The sequence below is a fragment of the Natrix helvetica genome (genome assembly GCF_964273705.1).
Source record: "Natrix helvetica genome assembly, chromosome: 2".
Lineage (NCBI taxonomy): Eukaryota > Metazoa > Chordata > Lepidosauria > Squamata > Natricidae > Natrix > Natrix helvetica.
In genome coordinates, this window is record NC_138552.1 from 247,629,391 (window position 1) to 247,653,910 (window position 24,520).

A 24,520-nucleotide genomic window follows, 5' to 3' on the forward strand; every position below is an offset into this window, starting at 1 on the left:
AGGCGGTACGCCCTGGTAAGGGCGTACCGGATCCTGCCTGGAGCACCGGGTACCGTTCCGTTCCGGTGCTCCAGAGGGCCCACCTGCCCGCCCGAGCTCCTTACCTCTGCTTTAAGCTTTTGGCGCTTCCGTGCACGCGCATGGCACATACAGCGCCTGCACGACACTCTGCCAAGCAGCTGGAGTGTCACGGAGGCTTGCAGAACGTAAGTACGATCCATGCTGTAAGTACGATGCATGCGTGCGCCACGCACATCCACGTGGGTGATATCGGGGCCATTCCAACTGGAACCCACCATGACACACACTCTCACGTACACCACAGAGAACCTTTTCGTTGTTTTAGGAGGAATCCTGCAGATCAGACCACAGGTTTATCTAATCCAGTATTCTGTTACCATGATAACATTTGGGAAACTACAAAGATGATAAGAACAATTTATGATTATAAACCCCTTAGAGTTACCCTGTGGTAAGATGGGCTGAAAATAAATTTTATAAATAAACAAATGAATTAAAAAGAACAGTCTTTCTCATGCATATGGACATTCTTTTCATTATTCGTAATGCTATTCTTCCATCTCAGGAAGATCAGCAGTTGAAATGGAACTTAAGGAATATGCATACATGCAATCCCCCCACCCTTTATTGAACAATGTATAGGTTCCAAAGATTAAATGGCATTCACTAGTAATTACTTCTCTGGAAGCAACTGGAGTGTTTGCATTTTTAAAGTTACCTGGAAGGTTAAACAGGAATTAAAATTGATTAAAATGTTTCCGCACATCTGTCTTTACACCTTTGCCATTTCATTCAGTACTTGATTTAGAAAAGCAAAGCTGTGTTTCATTTCAGAAAATATATATTGTCTTTCAACTGGTGTGATTACCATAGAATAACATTAAATTGAATTCTGTATTCTACAGCATGATGATTTTAGGCACATAAGATGAGTAACAGCTGCCTATTGCAGAAGAATGCAATCACATAACAAAAGCTATACGTATGGCACGAGATCACTGAAATTCTTCCTGCAGCTGCCTACAAAAACTATGCACAGTATTAGTACATTTTTTTCCCAGGTTATGAATTCATCCACCTGTTTTCTTCTTTAAATATGTTCAAGAGTCTTTTCCTCAGATAAAAATTACAAGACCAAACATAGGGAAATCTTATTGATTTGATTATCCCACATTTCCAGTGCCACATACAGTCCTCTCATTTTTTTAATACCATGGATATTGTGCACTTATATAGAGTTGTGCAGGTGGTATAATAAAAATAAAAATATTAATGCTGGATCATAATAAAAGTAGCAACCGCTACGGTCTTGGGACAAATTTCTAATTTCTAATTATAGTCTTCCACAGATCCTAAAAGGCACTGTTGATTAGATTAAAAACCTCACAAACACATCAGAAAATAAATGCAATAATGTGCTTCAAAGTGCATTTTCATAAAAGAAATTCAATGAAACCCAAAAGGAAGTAGGACAAGGAAAGAGCCACTCAGGATTGCATGAAGTAAATTTATGAAGGGAAGAAATAATACATAAACAACAATATTAAAGTCATATTTTTTGAAATGTAAAGGTTATCCAAATAGTGGAAGAGAAAAACAACAATGGAAATATATAAATATATACTGGCACGCTATATCAGCAGGCAGGCCAAGAATCTTAAGAGTGACCTAGTAAAGAATTCACAATATATGTTAGATACCAAACCAGTGTCAAGGAATTAGTAGAACTAAGTCGGGCGGGGGGAGATGGTGCAAAAAAGAAGAGCAGAGGATGATTGGCTGAATATTTCATAGCTGTTTTTTGACTGGAACATGAATCAATTAGGACTCAATCAAGGAAGAGTTTTGGTATATGTAAAACACCCTACATCCAGTATTCCCATGTACCACTTTGGTACAGAATTGTATGTTCCGCATGAACAATGGAGAAAAATTTGTGTGTACATTTGCTGTAAATGCCTATAATAGACCTCCTCCTTCACAGATACACACACATGTAAACCCTGCACAGAATTTCTATGCTCATATAATATGAGAACCAGTATGGTGTAGTGGTTACGTTATCAGGCTATAAACTAGGAGACTGTTAATTCTGGTCCCACTTAGGCACTAAGCCAGCTGGATGATCTTGGGCCAGTCTCTTTCCCTCAGCCCTAGGAAGAAGGCAATGGCAAACCACTTCTGAACAACTTTGCCAAGAAAACTGCAGGGGCTTGTCTAGGCAATCTCCAAGAATTAAACAGAATTGAAAGAAAGAAAGAAATATCTTAGAGACAGGCAAAAGTTTGCCAGTTCTGAGGAAAATATGAAGAAGCTGACTGGGCATAAGATGAAAAGAAGTGTTTCTAGAGAATCTAATGACATTTCCACATTATTACTTCAATCTCTCTAAGCCATTTCAAAAGCTACCTACTGTCTTTTTACTTTTGCCAAACTTGGAATATAACAAACAGACATCAAATATCATGTTACTGTTGACCAATAGGATAGTGAAAAATAACAGATTTCAAACAATGTCCACCTCCACCACAGCCTTTGGAGCCATCATAAACCCCTTGCCCCCAGTCTATGTCAAAGGGGAAAACTGCATTGTTGCCTCCCCATCCATGTTTGGTAGTGAATTTAATGTCCATTTGTTTGTTGGCCACAAAATCTGAATAGTTGTTAAAAAGAAGAGCAACAAAGAACCAAAACCTATCTTCTCCACTGTGCCTTGTGGCTCTAACAAGCTAGGATAATGAAAATAAATTATGTCAGTATTTTTTATCCAGAGGAAGGTACAAGCAAGAATTTCTGCCAAGGGAAGAACAGGCCACGTAGAGAGTTTGCAAAGTTTTACAAGAAAATGTCAACATTGCTCTGGTGTCAAGCAAACAACAATAAATTGCAGAACAATGGAGTTCAGCAGAACAGATTTAGGTGGCAAATATTGACCATATTGTAGGAAAACTGGGGTTTAGCACCGATTTTGGATCTGGATGGGGAACAAGAAGCTTCAGCTGAACCTGGTAAAACCGAGCGGTTATTGTTGTGTGGAACCTTGCAATCTGTGATTTTAACATTTTTAGTTTTGGATAGAGTAGACTTCCTCAGACAGACAGAGTACACAAGTTGGGGGTTCCCTTAGCCACACTGGCTGAGAGCATTTGCACCTATTCCTGGATTGTGAGGCCCTGCATTCAGTCACTCATGCCTTGGGACTTTTGTGTTTAAACTACTGCAATGTGCTGTTCATGGGGATACTCTCTGAAGAGTATTTGTAAGCTAGAACTGGCACAGAATGAAGTTGTAGGGCTCCTAGGATGGCCGATAAAACACCACTATTAAGTGAACGGCACTGCTTGTTGGTCAGCTTCTGGGTTCAATTCAAGGTATTGGTTATCACCTTTAAAGGCTTTTATGGCATGGGATCAGGCTATCTAAGGAACATTCTCAAGTGGGATTGACCTACCTCACTTGCTCTGGCAAAAGGTGCATGCTAAGGATCCTGTTGGCCAAGGAATTTCATCTGGTGTGGTCCAGAAAAAGAAGTTTTTCTGCTATTGCTCCTGCCCCCGGGAATATCATGCCATTGGAGGTGAGATCTACCCCAGTCCTCTTGGCCTTCGAAAAGAGCCCAAAATCTGGATATGCTGACTGGCTTAGTTCCAATGGGGGTCTCCCACATTGGAGATGGTTAATAGATTAAGAATATTTTCCCACCTCCATCCCATTTACATTCTGGTTTCTATTTTATCTAATTATTAGTTAATTATTAGGTATTAGTTATTTTTAGTGTTTTTAAGGTATAATGTTTATTTATCCTGTTTTTTTATGGTGTTGTAAGCTGCTCAGAGTCATACGATTGCGAGATGGATGGCATATATATTTAATAAATATATTAATAAATAAATTAATAAGTAAAATTTTGAACTATTGTTGCATATGTGAATGGGCCCCGAAAGGAAGAAAAATTAGATACAAGTGGTTGGAAAAGAGACTCTGAGATTAAACAGTACTGGAGAAATAGAGACTAAGAAGACTAAGAAAAAGAGATACCTCTCGCAATTATAACTCCCAAATTGCTTCACATCAAATGAGGCTCAGGTCTATAGCTACCTTTTAAGCCTAGATAGGTTTTAAAAATAAAAGTCTCATCTGTGGAACACTGTATTGTGGAATTAACTTTCTTGTATTTGTTCTGTAGAAACATTATGTAACTTATTTGCACATCTCAGATTACCTACCATTTCCTTCCTCTTTTTCCTCTCCCTATTAAATAAACCATACTGTACATAGACATTATATGTGTGTACATATACGTATGTATATGTCTGTGTGCATGTGTATCAGTGGTGGATTGCAAATATTTTTACTACAGGTTTGGGCACACACACATACCCCACGCGCAGAAGCTTCTGTGCATGTGCAGAAGTGTCTGGTCAGGTGGGCGGGGCCTCCTGCTTCTGCTACTATTGGTGCGGCTGAACCAGGCCGAACCGGGAGCAACCCATCACTGATGTGTATGTGTATGTATACTTAGTTCAATCACATACCGTCATTGAAGAATTAGCAACTGTAGTACAACATTCTTCAAGAGTGCTAAATGGGAAAATTTCTAGTAATTATTATATTATTTATATAACAATAAAGGATGAATTAGAAACAAAAATATTTATGTTTTGTCAGAACAAGTTGTACTTGGATGTGTTAGATTGGGTAATGGATAGGCACACACAGCCTTAACGGTAACAACAGCTCTTTATTCAGTACAACAAGTGAGAATAATCCAGCAAAGGTTGAGTCTGACAGTCCTTTTATAGGGAGCTGTCAGACCCTTCGACCAATAGGATTAAACCTCTGTTCCCGCTGGAACAGAGGACCTCGGAGGAAACCACTGTAGTTAGAACAAGTATCTAACACCCATCCCCTCTTGGATGGAACAATCCTACATTTTACGTAGTCATGCAGGTAGGCGGGCTTTGGGTAGCTCTACCTGACCTGCACAGTTCAGTAGGACGGTTTCCTTGGACAGGTCGGACAGACCTGTTTGCTCCACAGCTCCGCTTGGTGGAAGCTCCAGGAACCTTTCACAGGCCATGGCTGGAGCTTCTAGAGCCGGTTCGCTTGGAGCTCTCTGCGGGTCTGCAACATAACCAGATAAGTTTCCCGTACCCTCGGGCTTGAGCTGGCCATGGAAGGGTGCTTGCTCCGTTTGGGTAGGACTTTGGCTACCTTGTGCAGGAGTTACCTCTGGTTGTCTAAGAGTGGAGTTAGAGAGGCGGCCATGGAGTTGGTCAATATGCCTTCTCCAATTCCTACCGTCCTGTGAAGCGCCCTGGCGCTGCATGGTTTCTGCAGACTTAGCGGCCCATTCTGATGCCCTGGCTTTGTCCAAGGCAATTTGCAGAGTGAGGTCAGACGTGGCAAGTAACCTGCTCTGTAGGCCAATGTCCCGCACGCCACAAATTATGCGGTCCAGAATCAGCTTATCCAGGTCTCGGAATTCGCAGTATGCAGCGGCCTTGCGAATCGCAGCAACGTACTCATTTATTGACTTGCCCTCTTTCTTGTTCCTGATGTTAAACTCATGTCAGCGAACGTGCTTGGACAACTTGGGGGCATAGTGGGTCCTCAGCATCTGCTGGAGCATGGACCAGGCAACTGATTGCAGCGGTGTCGACTCAGAGAGGTCTTTCACCATCTTGAACACTTCCCGGCCACAGTATCCGAGGAACATGTTCTTGCGGCCTTCAGAAAGGTCCATGAGGTTGTTTGCTTCAAGGAAGCAGTCAAATCGTAGCATGTACGTGTCCCAGTGCTCAGTGACTGGGTCATATGGAGTCGGTGGGGCGTACATGGCCATTTTGTGTTCAGAGGGTGTTTTGAGTTTGCCACTCAAAAATGGCTGCTCGAAGCCGCGCTGAGCCCCGGGCTGGATGTACTTGCTGGATTGCTAAACTCTTTTTTGGTTTGCCTAGTTGCCTTCCAATCCCATCCTCATTGCCAGTGTTAGATTGGGTAATGGATAGGCATACACAGACTTAACGGTAACAACAGCTCTTTATTCAGTACTATAAGTGAGAACAATTCAGCAAAGGTTGAGTCTGACAGCAGTCCTTTTATAGGGAGCTGTCAGACCCTTCGACCAATAGGATTAAACCTCTGTTCCCGCCGGAACAGAGGACCTTGGTGGAAACCACTGTAGTTAGAACAAGTATCTAACAAAATGCTTATGCTCCACAGGCACTAGGGATCTAAAACAAACACGAGATAGCCATTTTTAAAGATAGAAAGATTGTTTCTACCTTTGTCCCAACTGTTATCAAATTAAAGTCAGTAACAGAATATGATAGAAAAAAGGTAGGCCCATTTATAGATGTTTGGCTAACAAATCAGGAGATTTTACATTATATAAGGACTTTTTGAACTCTTTCATTATATGCCTTAATATGGAAAATGTGTAGCTGCATTAAAGTTATTTTGCAGTCTTTCAACTTAGAATTCTATAATCCCACAGATTTTTAAGAATTAGTGCCTGTATATTTCTGTATTTTTATATCCTTTTTCCATGCAAAATCTGTTTTCCATCTGTGTCTTCCTTTTCCTAATCTGCTAAGCTGAAAATCATGAGATATTGCTCTGTAAGCAATTCTGGGAACCTTTCCAGCTTAAAAATGGAATAAATACTTTGATTATTATCTGTCGACTACTGAATGACCATTGTAATTCATTTTGGAGATGAACGCTCTTTGCAAATTGATGAAACAATTTTAGCTGCACAGGGAAGAGTCTCTTGGATACAAGGCACACCCTAAAAGTGAAGTTTAGTTAACCAAAAGTTATGGAAGATACTTTTATCACTATATGCATTTTATTAGGTAATCCATCTACAGTAAACTGCCCTTTGATTATTCTAACTTACCCTAATATGCTACCTCTCCTCTTACTTTAAATAATCCTTCCTCAGTTATTTGCTAATGATGACCTAAAAGGTTATGTACGTCTGTTTTTTAACATGTATTTTCTGGGAGGAATTCCTTCTCTCAGGCTCTTTTCTTCTTTCTGACATGTCCTCTAACCTCCACCAAGTTTGGTAATGTACTCTATGTGATTTTGAGGTTGGGGAGAATCTTTTTTCCACATTGAATGGAATATATGTTCCACTTCAATGCTTAAATAGATGGTCCAAAAAATCCCACCAGCATATAGACACAGGGTCATAGATGGGATGGAATTCTGATTGTTATAACGTGTCAACCAAGGTGCCTTTTTCTTAGTTTAATTGACTGAGCAGATTGACTGAGTCACTCTACTTTTTTTTCCCAAGCAAAGCACTTTAGTTCCTGTTGAGTTTGTCAATCAGAAAGATCGGCAGTTTGGCAGATCGAATCCCTAGTGCCATGTAACGGAATGGCTCCCGTTACTTGTCCCAGCTTCTGCCAACCTAGCAGTTTGAAAGCATGTAAAAATGCAAGGAGAAAAATTGGAACCATCTTTGGTGAGAAGGTTACAGCGTTCCATGCCCCTTCGGCATTTAGTCATGCTGGCCACATGACCGCAGAGACATCTTTGCACAGTTCTAGCTCTTTGGCTTTGAAACGGAGATGAGCACTGCCTCCTAGTGTCAGGAACAACTAGCACATTGTACAAGGGGAACCTTTACCTTTACCTTTATTTAGTAAAATAATCGATAATGTGAATTATAATGTTTGACTACAGTAATTACAAATTCTGTGTGTAATTTTTCTAAATACTAAATTTGATTCTGGGTTTATTATGCACTTATTAGCTATAACTCTTGACTATAGAAACAGGTAGCAAATGAAACATACTGTTTTTCCATGTACCTACATATATGCCATGCATATATTTGATAGATCTGTAGGGAAATAATTCACGATGCAACCAAATTGTTTTCAAACTCTCTGCAGCTGCTTCTAATTCTTGAACAGGCCTATTTATATGAATCTAATTTTGACACAAAGCAAATCTTCTGTAAAAAGTTAGCTGCACTGGTAGATACATCATATTTGATCAAATCTCAGCCAATCAGTTTGACTGTCCCCTCACTTCCTTCCAGGTCTCTGAATGTTTTGGAAGTGATGCAAAGAGACTAGAACTGCCACAATAGCCAGGCAAGCACAAGACATTAAATTATTTGTTTCTCTTTCTGATTAGGCAATTGAATGCCGATAGAATTTCATTTGGTTCCATAGTCATTCCAGTAGCAATTCAAATTCTCTAACTGAAATGAACTTGAAAGAGGATAAACTGTCTTCATAATCATTTAATGAGCAATAGACTACTAAATGGAGGGATGTGATTTTTCCCTGCCCTGACTCATATACTCACATATTCTTTCTCATTTATTTTAGCCAAAATGTCAAGCTGAATTCATTTAAATAAAAGGTAAGTTGATATGGAAAATTACAGGCAATATGATTTTGTATGGAAAAAATATAGCAGAGCCAATTGAAAGAGCACCAAAGTCATTCAATTCACATGGCTTGTCCTGTTTCTTTCAAAAAGTGCTTCTTTCTATGCCTCAGGTCACTTCCATAAGATCCATCATTCCATGTACAGTATATTCAAAATCAATTTTTCATACCTATGGAAAGGCTTGGCATTCACACTATCAGAAGGAAAGGATAATGAAGGAATGTATTTAACAAACAGTGCATTGTAGACATTTTCATATGAAAAACTTTTCATACAATTTTTGGTGCAGCGTATAGTCAGCCACTTAAATAGCCAATAAGCATGCTTTTGGTATACCACCATATTCACTTCTTATGAGCTTTCTTCTATAACGTACAAAGTATGCAAGCGTTCTTCAAACTAAAGTCACATAAATCATATATTATGCAACTATTGACTGAAAAAATGAACTGTAAATTATGTGCAACAATAGTGCGTATGTTGTCCTAAATCTTGCACTAAGAAAGATGCAGATGGCTTGAAGCAGAGATAGGGGAAGTTTATAAGACACAAACAGGGATGGGCTGCTGGGGGTTTGCATGGATTTGGATGATCCTCTGGTTAGGATTCTACCCAGTTCAGCGAACCCCCACATGCCACTTCGGCTGGCCACACCCACCTGTGCCCGCCCCTCCCAGGAGTCTCCATGCAGCCCGTTCATCATGCCAAGTAATTGCAGGGTCCGTGCAGAGGCTTGTGGGGGGGATGGGCCTTCCGGACATTCTGGAAGTCTGGAAACAGGGCTGTTTCCAGCCTCCGGAGCCTGGGGGAAGCAGTTTTCACCCTCCCGCAGGCTTGAGAAAAGCCTCCAGAGCCTGGGGAGGGCAGAAAACATCCCCCTAGATGTGGCGCAGGAGACTAACTAGGCCATGCCCACCATGGCCACGCCCACCCAACAACGGGGCAGCGAACCCATTGCTGCAATTTTTGAAGCCCACCCTAGACACAAACCATACCAAAGATAACACTGCAATTCATTGTAAAGCAGAAACCAGAACAGGAGCAAAAAAAAAAAAAAAAGTGAGATGGGCAGAAAATGAGCAGAACAAGAGTCTAGCCAATACTTTCCTTTAACTTCCCTTGGGCTAATAAAGGCCTGCAGAAGGCCTGACTGGGACATAGAAAATGTGTAATGCTGGGGTAAATGGGTAAAGTGATTCCTTGCCACAAGAATTTGCTGGCCTTTTAGTTCCCTGCTTAATTCAATAAAGAGATGTTTAGTAGTGTAATATATCTGCACAAATGAGTTTCTCCAAGAAGATACAAAAGGAGGATATAAAAGGCTGACATGGTGAAGGCATACAATTATTTGAAGCATATTTTAATTTTTAAAAATATATCTAGATGTAGTGAAAATTAAAGTTAAAACTTAAAATTTAACATGGACCGAAACTTTCATATATAGGAATGCAAATGATATGAAGAATATAATGTAATCTTTTGTTGGCAGATAAGTAAGCATAGGGAATCCAGAGAGAAAAATGTAAACTGTAGAGTCAAATGACATGAAATGCAAAAAGACTACAGTTTATAGTGAGTCAAATATATTGAAATCTATGGGAAAATAAACTTTACTACGGCCATTAAAAATAGTAATTTGTGATTGTACAAGCCTCTTTAAGCTATGTACTGCTTACATACCCAGCCCTTGTTTGACCTTCATTTCATTTAGGAAAACAGTAAGAAAATGTGTACATGGATAAAAGTGAGATAATATTTGTGTATGTACTGTATATGCATACACATAGAAACTTTTTGGACAGACTGATTAAAATGAATTTGGGAAAAGAGAAGCATGGGAAAACTGAAACTGATTCATCCTTTCCCACTCCGGACATAAGTAAACATATTTTGGATATTACAAACTGTATCTCTATTCACTCTTGGTAAGCTGAACTGCAATAACTAATCTCAGTAACAAATTCCTCTGTTAAAACTATGCATTTTAGATCAGAAACAGATTCTTTAGGGTGTTGTTAGATAAGTATTTAAAATGTCGTGTATCACAAAGTTACTTTGATTCTGGTTGCTCCTATTGATCTCTGCAGCAACTGAGGATGCTTTTTAGCAATAGTTTGGGCACTGAATTGTAAACTTATAAAGGGCAATTATGTGTTTATTTGATAGAAAAAAATGAGCAAGCTTGTATAAATGGAATGTAAATGCACCAGAGTCAAGCCTGGCACTTTAAAACTTCTAGCTTAAGAACTGATGCTATAAATCAGGAACCGTTATGTTAGGCAAGGGGGAGCATAGTGAAAATGAATACATACATTATTGGGGAAGTTTTTTAGAAGGTAAAACAATACATATCTAAAGAAAGTAAAGTAAAATAAAAGTGAAGTACAGTAAGACAAATGAAAGACAAAAGACAAAGGATAAAAGATGTACAGATATAGAGAATTACTTTACAGCACTTTTAATTGTATCTACACCTTTCTCTCTCTGTGTGTCTCTAAAATTAGATTTTACTTCCCTTCTTTTCATATTCTGTCCTTTTAAAAATTAAACCATAAAACACAAGGTCATTTTTTTCCTGTTTTCAGCAAAGTTTATAAAGGGTTTCTAGTCAGCAATAAACATATTGTTTTTTTTCTGTAAACAAGCAAGTCAATGTTAAACTATCTTTCCATCTTTATGCTTATAATAATCTCCCTGCAGTTACCATGTATAAAAACAAGCATGCCTAAATACTTTCTGGTTATCTGTACAATCGTCCCCAGCAAGAGAAGTTCTGGTTTTATCTGAATCTTTAAAATTCTTTACATCACGCTGTGTATTTGTAATCAGAAAACATATATTTTTCATTAAACAATGTTTCATCCACTCTTAACTTGATTTCAGCAGTTGTACAGTATTAGAGAAAATGCCACAGTAAAAAAATGTGTATTAAATAACCTTTAATGTTAGGAGAATAGCTTGTACAAAACATTAGAATAAAGTGGTCACAAAATGATTAGTTTAGAGAAATATGGTCCAAATGTATTCATGGTTCCTGCTGGTTTTCAAAAATAAAAGGGAATGAAAAACAGAGTGAATTTAGTAAACATTAGAAAGCAAATTCAGATGTGGCAGTAATTTTTTAAACCTTCCCAATGGCTGTAATTTCTATTTAGCATTTCTGTCACAGCTAACTGTCTATCATGCTCTATAGTGGAAACTAAGCTTCCTTTGTGTGGAGAAGATAAAAGAAAGCAGTGCCATCTTCTCCCTCATTCTCCTGCCTGCTGAACAGATTTGGCTCAGCTGCTTCAGAAGCTCTTAAATGGAACAATAATAATTTTCTTAGACACACAAAAAGACAGGGAACTCTTCCTGCTTTATACACCAGGCTCCAATTGATGCCACTTAGGAGATACTGCCAATATTTTTGTATTTTCCTATTGGGCAGGCAGTCATCAGACGGAAGGAAGAAAAATAATCTTATTTAGCAGGAGCAGCAAGATACTTTGATCTGTTGTTAGCAAATTCAGTGGCTGGAGTATAAATCCATACAAGGTTACCTCAAGGGCACAGCGCAGTTCTCAGGGTGTGACTGATTTGTTTCCTGAGGGCTCTAAGGAAAGAATGCCATTTTTCTAGGGAAGGAACCAGCCGTAGAAAAGCTACTGTATTCTTTTGTTTCTTTGCCGTGGAGTCTCATAATATTTGGTTTTTCTACAGATTTCTACAGACAGCAGATTTCTGAAACCAAGTACCATCCAGATCCTCATTACCTGAATCTTAATTTAAAGTCAGGCCTGGCATTTGGAGCCAGCATGATGAAGAATGGGGATGTGGAGAGGCTCTTGGCTGATGGTGATATCCTCCTTTTTCAGATGTGTATCTATTTCTGTCATATGTGCATTTCATTGATTTCTGTCCCACTCTTCAGAGAAATATCATTGATCCATGATTGAAAAGTGGTCCTGCATTTGTGTAATATGATCTGAGGCTGGCACTGAGGAGCCTCCTGCACATGTGGTCCCATTCTCCTCCTTCCTGTGGCTCTTCTCCGCAGCGCAGCAGAAGGAGTTGTTGTCCCCGCCACTGTGATCCTGGGGTATTTTGCTTGCACACACAAAAAAGAGATGAAAGAGAAAAGGGTAGAATTTTTTATCTTTTCATGATGAGAGCGGTGAGGCTCTGCCTCCCCTGCCTCCCCTGACTGCACGTCACTGCTATCAGATGAAAAGATTTGGGATTCTGGCTAAATTCCTGACTGATCTTGATAGAAGACATCCTTCACATTGGTTAATATGGGTTTACTCTCTCCTTTTTCACTCATTGTGAAACTCCATCTTCAAGGAATTCGTACTATTTTAAGGATTGGTGATATATGACAAGTTGATTTCCACAGCTGTAGATATCAAAGCCTTGATTAACAATGGGATATGCTTTCAAATACAAAATATTGAAATAAACATTTCCCACCCTGCAGCCACCTAAAATTAAAAGCCAAGATTATCTCTCAACTTGGCTCCCCCTCCTTTAAAAAAAAAACCTTTTGCTGTAAAAACAAGCAACATATGTTTTATAGAATCAAGCAAGAGATGAAAGATACCAGAGCACATTTCCCTGGAGGCCACTTGTTCTAATGTAAAGTAAACAATTTTTAGAAAACCTAAAGATTCCTTCTTCTTTCTGCCCCAATAATTCTGTTATGTGGAAATATAATTACTATATATGTTTTGAGTTAGTCTGTGTTTTTGCAAAAGGGGGATAAAATATAAAAATATTTATGCTTACAAGTGCCATTGCAGGAGATTAATTTTAGATTCTGGGTTTAGGGATCTTGCAGTGACTCCCCCAGTGGTGGGATTCAAAGAATTTAACAACCTGTTCTCTGCCCTAATGATTTCTTCCAACAAACAGTTCACCAAACTGCTCAGAAAGTTAACAACCGGTTGTTCGGAACTGGTGCAAACCGACTGAATCCCACCACTGGATTCCCCCCTTATTATTTCATCTATTTCATAGTGTTGTATGCTGCCCCTCCTGCATCTCTGAGTCTCCTGAACTTGGGATCCAAAGTCCTGTCTCCTGATAGTACCACAACATCTGGGTGCTAATGTTTTGCACTAAATGTTTTTATTCCATTTTTCTGCTGCCAAATTAAGAACAAATGGCAGTTTACCTCTTCAGCCAACAGAACATTCAAAATTTATAGTTAAAGTTTAAAACATCCAGGGTAAGAATGTAAATTGAAATAGCAAAGATCAAGCAACAATCTGTGTTATAACGATAAAACTTCTCGTAACAATAATAAAGTGCAACACAATAAAGGTAGCAATGACAAATCACCCACCAAACACTGTCTGGAAATGGTCTGTCTCCAGAAACTTCAGAAATGTTAAAAGAGATGTAGCAATGTTTCATTCTAAGGGGAAACTATTCCACAGGGCCAGTACACCAAGTGAAGAATAGTTACTCCTGGCCCCTATTCCCCTTATTTCATAAGAGTGGGCTATAACTAAGAGCATCTGCAGGCCCAGATTGCCTGAGGAACAATCTCATCCTATTGTATCATCCATTCCACTGGTCCAGCAGGAAGGACATGTTATAGAGTCCATCAGTTAAGAATTTTGACAGGCAAGGCCTAGGAAGTATTTTCTGGAAAGTATTTTCTGCTATTGCTCCCACCTTGTAGAACATATTAAACCTGGAAGTGAGGTTGATCTCTACCGTTTTGGCCCTCAGAAGAGTGTTAAAGCTTGGCTCTGTCGGCTAGAATGGAAATCCAAAAATGATACCCAGCTCCGGGGTGACTGGTGCGTTGAGAATTTTCAGTTTTTTAATTTTTTTTGAATATTTTTATATGGGTTTCTCTCTCTCTCTCCTATTATAAACTGCTCAGAGTCTCTTGTACAATAAAATGGGCAGTGCATAAATCTGATTAATAAATATACAATTCTGGATATCCTGGCAGGATAAAATATGAAAATAAAAATGTTTTTATATAAGGCATTTATGTAGTGCTAATATTCAAGGTCACATGCTCCTATTCCTCCCCCATACTCAATTTTTAGATGTGGCTCACAGACCATTCTAAAATTTGTTTCCAAACTTTAAGAGAAAACTGGAAATATCAAAAATGGGCATCATCTTTGGTGAAGCCTACATTGCAAGGTGAACAGAATATATTTTCGTTTATTTCAATTTTGGACCAAATGCTTCTAAACTGGGTTCAGCCAGATGTTGGACTGCCATGAAACTCCATTCTTATCTATTTCTCCTTAGCTTTTGCAGCATGAAGTACAACATTTTTCTTTTGTTGCTTAAATAAAATTCCATGGCTGGAAAGAGAAGAATATTTGATCTGGTGATCTATAATTTTGCTTTCAAATAAAACATATTGTGGACTAGGGCAGTTTTGATAATTTCCTAGCAGTTATAAAGATCCAGGGGAAGGATTTGGAAGAGATCCCTATTTTGTTTTTCTCTTCAGCCAGTCCATCCATCCTAGACATAAGTATGCTGAAATTTTGTGAGATGCACTAGGTGATTGATATGATGTAGAGCAAATAATTATGTTACAGACAGGTTACTCTCTTATATTTTCACCTTAATACTCAACAAGTTTCCAAATATTCAGCATTATCTGATTCCTCAGTGCCATGAATGCCATGTCTGAAATTTGACATGGAACCTATTGCTGAAATGTCATCATACTTTTATCTCAAATGAAAAGATTATGGAAATTTAAACAGCTTGAGCAGTCTGCAGTGGTTTCCATGAAATCTGACACAATTCTAAGATTCTAGCTTGACCCCAAATTGCTGTTGAAAAAAATCCTAAAATGTATAGTCATTTATCTTTTTCAGTGCCAGATTATAAAGAATGGAATTCTTTTTTTCCACATTTCATGCTGATTTTGGTCATTCCAGTAATCTACATCAGATTGGGCCAATTCTGGAGTTCCAATCTGGGCGCCTGTATTGGATGGGGTAGAAAGCTGTTGTACACACTGAGAAATGATTAAATATAGGGGAAGTGATTTTATTTTATTTAAATCAAATCAAATTTATGTCATGGTTCTGTTCATATTTTGATGGTTGGCTCTCAAAACCAAGTATAGTCCTCAGCCCAAAATAAATTGTGCAGTAATGATAAAATATATTTCATAAGGTTGTGCAAAATGTACTGTTGAAGGGATAAGTAGCTAGAGGGAAATAAATCTTCTGGAACTGAAATGGAAAGGGTTTGTAGTGTTTCACATATAGTCCAGAGGATAATGAAATATTCCTTCTTGGAACAAGACAATTTTCACAACATTAATAATTCAAATACTTCAAACTACTTTTTCAGCAATCCTTAAAACAGAACTGTATGATTGTTCATTTTTATTAAAGGTAGTCCTTGGTTTACATTCATTTATTCAGTGACCATTCAGAGGAAAGGCACTTAAAATAAAGGACATATGACTGATTGACGAAGTTCTACCATAGAAGTCATGTGATCATGATGAGGCACTTATTATGATGTTACAGAGAGCTACAGTCAGATGGACACCATTTGTGACCTTCCCTGCTAGCTTCCCACAAAAAAACAACAATGTGGAAGCCAGCAGGGAAGTCACAAGTTGCTTTTTGTCAATCGCTCTCACATGTAGCACCCTACTGCCTATACACAGTCTCTCCTGGCCTCCCCCAGTTTGCCTTTGTCAAACCTCTCAAGCCCTTGTAGGAGATGATCAGGCTGAGCCTGAGGTAAAATGCTTCATCAGTCTGGGGTCTCTATGTCCCTAAGAGAGACCTAAGCCCACCTGCCTCTTTGAAATTCATTGACTCTTTATCTGGTGCCAAATCATATTGACTATTAGTAGTTCAGGTTCTTGTGTATAGGTTGCATGGAATAAACTTGCAGTGCTTTTGAAATCTATCCTGGCTCTGGGTTGTTGTGGGATTTCAAAAAATAAGACTTTGAAGTTTAAAGTATTTAATATACATTAGGAAGTATCCATGTGAGGTTTACTATTGAATTATAGGAGCCATGCTTAATGGATACAGCTTATTAGATTCACTGTGGAGTCCTTGAAGTTTCATTACCTGACTAGGTAACATCAACAGTTTCCATCATCACATTCACAAACACTGATGATGTTCCCTATTCATGTAATGAAATGTCTGCAAGCAAGCAATTAAGCTCAGATGACACCAAGGAAGGGAGAGGGACAGGGGGACAGGGGAGAGAGGGAGAGGGAGAGGGAGAGGGAGAGGGAGGGAGGGAGAGAGAGAGAGAGCGAGAGAGATTGATTCTCTTCTATTGTTATTGGATACATCATTAATAATAAATAATGTAACTTCTTCCTCTAAGTGTAAGAAGCAATTTATATCAATCAGATTGTTTGTTCTGTAGTCCTCAAATTATTTACTTTACTCTAATAGGCAGATAAACCTTCAGGCAGTGGCCTTTCTCAATCTCTTCAATCTTATTTTTTTCATTAGTTAAAAATTGTTTTCTGAAGCACTTGTATGCAGAACATGTGCTATATCATGGAACTATTGCCCAAGTAATAACTAATTATAAGAGTTTAGTGTCTTTACTATCAGATGTAATCTCTAGCAGTTGTTGGAAACAAAGATAGAAGATGCTACTTACTTACTTAACTTACTTTCTTACTTAGTTGCCTACTCACTCACAGCAACTCTAGTCAGCCTACAAACGGTAACAACACAAAGTAGAAAAATAATAATAACCCCCCACTATTGCACTCCTAACCTACATATGGGTTTCAGAGGCTCTGGATGCAATAATACAATGATAGGGTAGGTTTTTTTTGGGGGGGGGGGAGTTATGTTTTCTCAGGACTCTTATCCTTGCAATTTTAATTTCTTTTTCTGTTATTCTTTTCAAGTTACAATGAAGCAATATCTGGTTAAACTTCCAACTGAAGGTTTACTTAATAGATTAAAGCATTTTGATAATAAGTAAACAAAGAAAAAGAATCTTACATAAAGTAATGAGGCAAAAAGTATAACCAAACTCTTTTGCCAGCACATAATACAGACCATTTCAAATAACAATAGAATACAGGTTAGAGTGGGGGAAGATTGATTTACAGATTGGGGATATTGCAACTCCAACAAAAGACACTGGACAAAAACAGCTTTTTCTGCTCTCTGCTCCACTGAAATTTCCAGAAGAAAGAATCTAGAGCAGTGATGGCAAAGGGAGTGCATGCGGGGGGGGGGGGGCATCACCAAGTGCCAAAAAGGGAGCATTGTGCACACGCACTCATCTGGGCCATAGCCAGGAAGAGGAGCTGCCCAGGAACCATGCGTGCACCAGAAAATGTCCAGTGCGCACATGTGTGCCGGTCAGCAAGTCTTCCAGTTACTGCCGCAGATGCACACAGGCCGATCATCTGGCCGGCGTGCATGCTCATGCTGGAAAACTGAAGACCAGCTCTTCTGGTTTCCAGCACTGCCAGACGCACAAAAGCCAGCTGATCGTCGTGTACGCATATGCACCAGAAATCTAAAAGAGGAATGGGTGAAGCCACACGTGCCAAGCAACATCGCTCTGCGTGCCATTTTGGGCATGCGTGCCATAGGTTCACCACCACGTGTCTAGAGATTTTCAAGAATTACAATATATGGCAGGCCAAGATAACAGAATAACAATTGGGAATGTTCAAGAGTAAGACATCATAATCAATCAATAACTATAACCCAATGCACTATATCCCATTCCTGCAAATACAGTACTACTAATATTGTTATGTGTTATGTGCTCCTATGAATAAGCTGAGAATCCTGTTTCAGAATTTTTCAGTTTTTGTTTATATATACAAGCGAATAAATAATTGAGGACAATTTCAGATGACCTTCCTGCTTATTAAGGGAATAAAACATTAACTGCATCATCAGTTATCTGAAGGGCTTACTGTTTTTACAATGATATTTAAATAGCAACATGGACTAAATATTAAAGCTATTGCCTTACCTTTGAATAGAATACATTGCAATATAATCATAAGTATTGACAAAGAACAGTTGGATTATGGGATTCTGACTCATGAATTGAAATTTATTGAACTTTAGGATGAAAAATGCAGACACTATAATCACTTTAAAGTAAGAATTGAACACAAAATTGAGCAGGTATCTATTTATTTAACTTGAACTGTTGAATCATGTAGAACCCACATCATCTTGCTTCATGGAGGTAGTGCAGAAACAGCAACTTTTCCTAGGACAACTGGGAATTAGTCTTCCTGGTTGATTTTTATTAGAGAATCATGTAGACCATAGTTGTTCAATTTGTGGCTTGTTTGAGCCACACCGAATGAAAAGGAATTGCCTTGGGCAGCATATAAAATATATAATATACAGTAGTTAATATATATAAATAGCAAACATACTTTATTTTTGTTTTATACTTTTGGTTATATTGTGGGGCCACATTACTAGATGTCCAGAGCTACATGCAGCCTGGGGGCTAGACTTGCCTGCTATAGACTTTCATGTTCCAAGCCTATAAAATTTTATAGGTGAAAACTAAAAATCAGAATTGCACCCCCATGACTATCAGAACACAGTGTGGAGTCCTGAAGCACAGGCATAATGTATTTTCAGTGCAAGGAACAAGTTAATAAATCAGCAACTGCATTTAGTACTATCTGAGCTTTGGGGCAACTTCAAGGCAAGTCCATGTAGAGCAGTCTGAAATATACTTGATTTTTGTTTGTGTTGGTGATAGCTGGAGTTACTCTTGCAACAACTTTGTACCTCAGAAAGGGTTGCAACTAGTATGCCAGCCAAAGGTAGCCACAAAACCCCTCCCTGGTCACAGCCCTCAATTAGCAGTAAGTCTAGAGGGCCCCAAGTCACAGATCTGCTCCTTCAAAATAGACCTCTCAATCAAAGCAACACTAGAGTTGACAGAAAATCCTGATGCATAAACTGCAGTTCCATCTTGCCTGGTTCAGTTTCAGTCAGTTTGGTCTCATCTATACTATTGACAGTCTCTAGACATAATGGCATATAATATACAACAGCGGAACCAATTATAAAAAGAGGTGATATTCTCCAACTGGAGACTATAGCTATCTGTCAGGGATGCTTTCATGTGGATTCCTGCGTTGAGAAGAGGCTTGGGCTTACTGGTTTTATAAATTCTTTATAAGAATCTATACAATTCTAAGTGTAATTATCAAATAATTGTGAAAACTGACCAAAACAGTGATGAAGACTTTATTTTTATTCCACTTGAAGCCAAACTGATTTGAGGATAGACCAGTAACAGCAATCCCTATTGTTCTTGCTGAGTTCTGGTGTATGGAGAACAGAGATACAAGGTCTATCCCTTTTATATTCTGGATTCTAGACACAGGAGGGGATATTCAGAGTATCTTATTTATTGGAAGGGCAATATCTTTGTGAATGCATCTGTTTATTGCTACAAAGAATGTTTTTGAAAATTATTAGAAATGCTAATTATAAATATCTAATTTGTAAACCTTTTGCTTGGGAAATATGTATGAACTCATTAATTATGGCTACAAATTTATGTACATTTATTCTTGATAAAGCAGGGAAGTGACTGAAATATTTACATGAAATAGCCACAATTCTTTGATATGAAGTTGCAGTTATGATAAATGAGATGAGAAAAATTAGTATGCTTCCCTTGAGGTACTGACAGTATCTAAAGAGATTGTAAAATCTAGGTGAGACATTTAAGGTTCAGAATACAATATGCATAATATGATGGCAAAACATTTTTCCATGCTTCCGAAGTTAACCTGATTAACATGCTGACTTAGAAGAGACATTATCTCCCTTATCTCCAGGAAACATATTGGTAGGAATTTTGGAATGCCATCCTGGGAAAGCCCAGATTGCAGAGTTGTGCAGTGTAATAATCCTGTTCATCAATGGTGTTCACAAAGCAGGATACTCAATTAAAAGAGATGCTGAAAAGAAATGAAATATTCCATCTCTGGATGAACAGAGTTCATTCAAGAAATTGATCTACAGTATATCTTCAATTCCAAAGATTTAGAAATTAATTCATATTTTACTTATGGCTATGTAACAACATTCATGCAAGAGGGTTAGATGGCAGATGCAAGGTTGTCCCAAAGTTTGCAACAACCACAACATAAAAGTGGAGAAATTCCAGTTTATGTACATGGAGCATCTTTAGTGGTCAGAGAATGTTGACTGATTGTTGAAAGCTTTAAAATCCTCCAAAAACAAGGCAGAAGACATTGAAATTCCCAAACAAAGCTCTCTTTACCTGATACAATATTTCAGTCTTACTAGGATATACTTTTTTCTAGCCATGTACATGTATATATGTGAATAGACGGTGTTGTTTCTCTATGTCATATAATATATGTGGGTATATGCACAATTTTATATTTATTTATTTAGTCATGCTTATGTAGTGTATATTGGAAGTGGTGCCCTTTGAGAGTTGTATGTAACAAAATTTCATTTTAATGTATGCTGATTAGTATACATTCAAAGTGACAATAAAGTTATTCTAAGTCTAAGTTTAAGTCAAAGAACAATCTAAATTCTAGTTAGTAGTAGTGCTACAATGCAAAGAAGGCACATACAGGTAGCCTTCGACCACAAGTGAGCCGACAATTTTTGTTGTGAAGTGAGAAATTTCTTAAGTGGGTTTTGCCTCTCATTTTATGACCTTTCTTGCCATAGTTGTTAAGTGAATCATTGCAACTGATAGGTTAGTAACCTAGTTGTTAAATGAATCTGGCTTCCCCATTGACTTTGCTTGTCAAAAGGTTACAAAAGACAATTGCATGATCTTGGGACACAGCAACGGTCGTAAGAAAGAACTAGTTGCCAAGCATCCGAATTTTGATCACATGACCATGGGGATGCTACAAAGGTTGTAAGTGTGAAAAACGATCATGTCCATTTTTTTCGTGCTGTAACTTTGAATGGTCACTAAATGAACTGTTGTGAAGTCGAGGATTACCTGTACACTAGTTTGCAAAAGTACAATAGTATTAATGAAAAAAGAATCCTTTAACAAGGACCTTATTTTTAATAACGATATTCAGCAGGTGTAAGAAATACAGTGTTACTACTGAAGAAAAATGGAACAGAAGGAGGGTGAGTGGTAAAATTTGCAATGTCTGAAATCCTGAACACAGCAAACATTTTATTGAAGGATCCTTTTGCAATATTTAGATGGAAATTGGCAATTTATATTTTATTCCTACTTACGGGAAAATGATTCCAATGAAGCAATAGATGGCAGCTCTGTATATTATACTGTATGGTTTATGTGGCTGTGTGCATGTGTGTATATGTATGTATCTACTGGTATGTATGTGTATACATACCCACACACTGCATTTGCGTTTAATTGCAGAAGCCAAAAACCAAACCAACTGCAGAAGCCATAAATACACACAATTTTCATTTAGTTGAAGAAGCCAAAGCTCTTAAGAATGGCTGTTTAAGGCAGATGGACCTTTTGAACCCACATTAAGAGAAACATTACCAGCAAGACAATCAGGAACTGGCACCAAGGAGGCCTATGCCTTTGCTCTTTCTCTGAAAAGGACAATGAGCTCTTGTTTTATACTTGTTTCTATTTCCCATCCTTCCTATTTTGACAGGTGACGATAAGCTCTGGTATTATATCATTGTTTATTTTGAGTTTTTATATTTTGTGAATAGAATTATTATTGCAAGCAGTATAAACTGAATCATCTCCCCTGAATGAATTTTGGGCTAAATGGCCAATGGGCCTCACACATTTTCTTAAGGCTGCATTGCTTCATAAAGTAAATGATGCAGAAATTCAGTGGGGGTAGTAAACACTTATGGCAGTCTGTACTCATCATGTCAGAGGGCTATATTAATACTTCCATGAAGAAAATGGTTTCATTCAGTTAACTCTGCCAAAAGCTTTTGCTGACACAGATGGTATTCGATGGTTCTTTACTTGATTTCCTGAGTTGCCCACATTCAGAATTTCTGCAGTATTTGCTACCTGGAGACACACTTTGCAAGTAATGTGTTCCTATAATTTTATCAGCCTGCTGTTTTTATAATTCTGCTACTAGAAGAAAAAATAAATAAATTTCTTAAGGTTTTTTAAATCACAGATTTCACTGGCAAAGAGTATTTTTAATAGGAGAAATATCATGGAGACTCACGAGAATTAATCTAACGTGTGTAAGTGCATTATTTGCCAACAATATGTAGTTTATTTCTTTGCAAAAGTCCTCAACACTTGCTATGCTAACTAGAAACACTGGAGAATATTCTTATGTATGATTCCAGAAAATTTACTATGATTTTATTAGAAAAAAGTGTTAACCATACAAAACACCTGCATCACTATTGCAGTTATAGTTAGTTGTGAAGTCGTGTCCGATCCATCTCAACCCCATGGACAGCGTTCCTCCAGGCCTTCCTGTCCTCTATCATCCTCCGGAGTCCATTTAAGCTCAAGCCAACTGCTTCAGTGATTCCATCCAGCCACTTCATTCTCTGTCATCCCTTTCTTCTTTTGCCCTCAATCTTTCCCAGCATTAGGCTCTTCTCCAAAGTGAGTCCTTCCTTCTCATTAGGTGGCCAAAGTATTTGAGTTTCATCTTCAGGATCTGGCCTTCTAAAGAGCAGTCAGGGTTGATCTCCTCTAGGGCTGACCAGTTTGATTGCCTTGCAGTCCAAGGAGGCTTCTCCAGCACCAAAGGCCTCAATTCTTTGGCACTCTGTGCTTAGCATCACTATTACCTTCTGTTTAATAATTTCCCTGGACAAGTTTGAATTAAGTTGTTTCACTTAATACTTGTTATCAAATTTTACGCTACGTAGATTCACACTCAGTAAGATTCCTATAGGTCTATAGGAATGTGCTAGCACTTGCACTTAAATCATGGCACAGGTACAAACACTGTCAACTGCAACTTCTTCTTTTAGTCCCTGAAGGCACATTTTATTAAGGGAGACTATCATAAATCACTCTTAGTTTTACTAATTATTAATGTTTTCCCTTTTAATCCACTATGTCCGGCAGCTGCAGCCTTATGGTATTTAAAATCTGTAATGCTTTCTTGCCTATGACATTGAACGAGCATTGGATGTGTTCAGAGAGGCACCTATTGGGTATTTCAGGCAGGGGATGTTTTAATAATGGTGCCATGCCTTTTTCAAGAGGCAACTGGACTTTCTGTTTTTTCTTTGAAAACGTTTCGCTTCTCATCCAAGAAGCTTCTTCAGCTCTTCAGGGACAACCATGACCTGGATGACTGAGAATTTCCACAGACTTTTAATAACTGTATTGCTTTTTGCTATTGCAAAGTAAACGATGGAATGCATGTTTGCTCACTAGTCCAAAAGAAGTAACTTTTTAATGTAAACCTGAGCATATATGGAGACACCTACCGTGCCTTCAGTTGAGCAGATTTGTGCTACTAAACTGGATTGTACAACTGGTATTGCTAGGTGTATTTCCTAAATTGTTTTTGCTGGCTTTGCACAAGAATATAGTGGTGTAATAGTGAAATGACAAGGTCTAAATCTAAGAGATACTTTCAGGAACTTAGAGGTTACACACTTTGTTAAACCTGTGCTGAACAAAATGGGGCAATGGGAGAGGAGTACAAAAACACCCTTGACAAAATCCTGGTGTCAGATCCCACTTCACCCTCACCACAAGCAAATATTCCCAGGTGACATTCCAAAGAAGGAAGGCTGCAAAGTTAGAAATTTCAGCCCCTTTCTTTGCCTAACATGGGATTAAGGCAAATAATCTAGGCCAGTATACAAATGTCTGAATTAAAAAAAAAGAAAAAGAAACAAACACCATTTGACAGTAATTCACAACAGACTAAATAGAATCAAGACTGGCACTTGGGACAGCAACTTTTACGAGGGTATAATTTTCCGCAGACTTAAGAAATCGGTCAACTGCAATCCTGAATCCATTCCATCTGGCAGCTCCCCATTAAATTACATGGGTTCCTCTCGAATAATTCTTTAAGTGCCAGCAACACCCCTCCACTAAGAATAATAAGTTAGTTAGCTTTTACTGGGATGTTGCTATACCCGAGAAAAGCCGCTGG

The 24,520-nt window shown here is 38.3% G+C and overlaps 1 protein-coding gene across 1 annotated transcript in view; it reads right to left on the reverse strand.

Annotated features, from left to right (window-relative positions):
• LOC309387120 (uncharacterized protein) overlaps window positions 1-24,520 on the reverse strand; it is a 92,360-nt gene that overhangs the window by 23,692 nt on the left and 44,148 nt on the right. The window lies entirely within an intron of this gene.